Source organism: Euprymna scolopes, chromosome 6 (assembly GCF_053919585.1).
Source record: "Euprymna scolopes isolate OS-2025 chromosome 6, ASM5391958v1, whole genome shotgun sequence".
Classification (NCBI taxonomy): domain Eukaryota; kingdom Metazoa; phylum Mollusca; class Cephalopoda; order Sepiida; family Sepiolidae; genus Euprymna; species Euprymna scolopes.
Genome location: NC_136487.1, coordinates 32,764,031 through 32,766,897, shown reverse-complemented (window position 1 = coordinate 32,766,897; position 2,867 = coordinate 32,764,031). Strand labels below are relative to the sequence as shown.

Sequence of the window (2,867 nt, the reverse complement as noted above, 5' to 3'; positions counted from 1 at the left end):
AGGTGAGGGGCCGGGAACCGGCCCAGCACCTGTTGGACTGAGGTACACCGCCTGGGTAATACCTAGGAGGTCCACCCTCCCAGGCCTTGCCACCGGGCTTTCCGGTGGGGCAAGTTTATTGCTTGCTGCCTGAGGCGCCCCGACCGGGGAATGCCGACGGGGTTACTCAGGCAATTTTTAAAATTGCAGGAGTGCCCCTCCTTTAGGGGAGCCTGCGGGGTTCCCACTTTCCGGCCTTGTGCCACATTTTGCTGAGGTGGGCAGCAAATAAATATCTACCCTTTTCTTGGCCTTTTGGCCAAGATCAAAGTGTAGTATCTGTTCTTACTACATGCTGTACTTATGTTTGTAACTTTGTTATATAAAGTGGGGGGATCACTTTTCTGTATTAATTTAATGTAAAATGATTACCCGCTTTACAACTAGTCAGTCTCAAAGCCATTCAAGTCATTCTCCAGATCATTCAAGTTGTTTTTGAAGGATTCCAGTTATGTTTTAAGCATTCAAGTCATTCTTAAGGTCATTCAATTCATCCTTAAGTTCATTAAAGTCATTTTAGTTTATCTTTAGTTTATCCTGGTCCGCTACAAACTATTGTAATTTGTAATTTCGATTTGTTGCTGTTGTAGTCAGATAAAATTGAACCTTTTAACATAAATTTTCCTTATATTAAAATAAAGACCACATTTCTATTTCATACTAATTTCTTTTAGGAGATTCTTTTGGTAAACAACATGTACGTTTGAAATTCTTGAATAGGACCAAACTATTGCACGTTTCTAAATTTAAAAAAAATATTGTATAATACTTTTATTAAAAGATTCCATCTATAATTCTAAGGCCTCGACCCTCATGACAAACCACACTGCCTCCTGCACCCCTCGTTAGACTGTTTGACATGCCTGGTCTAGTCTACCCTACTCCTTTAACTATAATTAGTGAAATCGATTAGAACTGGGATTATTTGGGAGCTTACTCTACCAAGACTTGATAGTCTTGTCTACGCTACTCCTTCACCCGTAATTGATGAGCGAGACAATGAATGATATTAGAGAAAGTGATTTTAGAGCCACTTCCAAGCAAATTAAGCACACTAAGACTGGCATGAGAGAAACAGGAAAAACAAACTGGAATTAAGACTTCAAAGATAAAAATTTAAAAAAAAAATCCAATCGAATTATGCAAAGAGGGTTTATTTACTATTAAGTTCTGATAATTAAAGATTAAGAAACTGAGGGAATTGAGCATTAAAGAACACACAAAAAAGCAAGTAATAAAAATCAAGAGTAAACACAGAACATTAAAACAATTGCGTCGAAAAAAAGTGAAATAAGTAAAAGAATAAAAGCTAATCGAAGAATTTGGGGAAAGAAGAAAAAGCAATAGAACGAAGGAAAAGAAAACTTGAAAATGAACAAAACCATTTAAGCAAAAGTAGAAGGCGTAATAAGGTAGTTGGGAGGGGGGGTAAAAATAGAAAAAAACGAAAAGCTGGATGAAATAAAGAAATGAACACTAATAAAAGAAAGAATAGAATAGAAAAAAATAAAATTGATAAAAAAATAAGCATAAAACAATAGAAAGGAAAAAGCAGGAAAAGAATGAGGAATAAAAAAGTAAAAACGAATAAGAAGAATGAAAACGAATAAGGCGAAGTGTGAAAACGAATAAGGCGAAGAGTGAAAACGAAAAAGGCGAAGAGTGAAAACGAATAAGGCGAAGAGTGAAAACGAATAAGGCGAAGAGTGAAAACGAGTAAGGCGAAGAGTGAAAACGAATAAAGCAATACTAAAAAAAAAAGAAAATACAGGAAAAGAATGGAGAATAATAAAAATGAAAAACGAAAAAGTGAGGAAAAAGAAACTGAAATGAAAAATTGATAGAATAATTTCAACAAAAATGAGAAACAATAACGGCAGAAGAAGCAAAAAACGAGATGGTCGTGGGTGGAGTTTGCGAACTCCACTGAATATTCCACTGAGCCAGTGGGACAAGAATAGGAAAGCAAAATCTGCTCTAATTATCTTCGATGAAATAAATAGGATTGTGTTACATTTGATTCCATTATCTCATATGATTTTTTTTCTCTTTTTTATTATTCATTGCAATGTCTGAACCATTCTGAACTCAGATTTGAAATTCTTTCAATGGCTTTGGCTGTTTTTAGATTCCTTAGAAAAGATCAATTGGCAAATGAATATTGATTGCAGAATCAACATTTTATGTTGCTTTATGTCTGTTTTTTTTTTATTATTTTTTTTTTAAGTTCTTTTATACAAAGACTGAAAGTGAATCAGTCAACATTTATAGCACAATCTAATTGTCCCCATCCCTTCTCTCTCTTTATATATATATATATATATATATATATATATATATATATATATATATATAGAGAGAGAGAGAGAGAGAGAGAGAGAGTGTGTGTGTTATGAAAATGTATGGCAATTAAGCGTTCCGAATCTTCCATTTTTTTATTTTTTTTTTTTTACAAGAGTCACCACTTACCAAGTCCTGAAGACCACTTAAAGATAAGGGTTGATAACTGTACGGTGGTCATTAGGACAAAAGCGTAGTAATAGTTAGTGGTGGAACTGAATTATTTTGCGGATGGCTCAATAAGAACTTGTTTACATTAGATGTTTACATTACATTACATATTGTAGTCAGTTGGAAAGCAGGCCAGTGGAACAGTGTTCCACAAGCGGACAGTTCTAGGATAGAAGTCTTATGGAATATGCATTCAAATTTAGGCACAGATAGAGAGTGGTGGAAATTGTAGCCAGACGAGTGGTTTCTGTGAAAGCTTCGATGAGCACTTCAACATGAAAATAACGATAGAGCAGAGACAGGCTCGCAATGCCTCT

General features: G+C 34.9%; 1 pseudogene; it reads left to right on the top strand.

Moving 5' to 3' along the window:
• Nucleotides 1-277: 277 nt before the first annotated feature.
• LOC145278445 (U2 spliceosomal RNA) lies at nt 278-384 on the top strand (annotated as a pseudogene).
• The last annotated feature ends 2,483 nt before the right edge of the window (nt 385-2,867 follow it).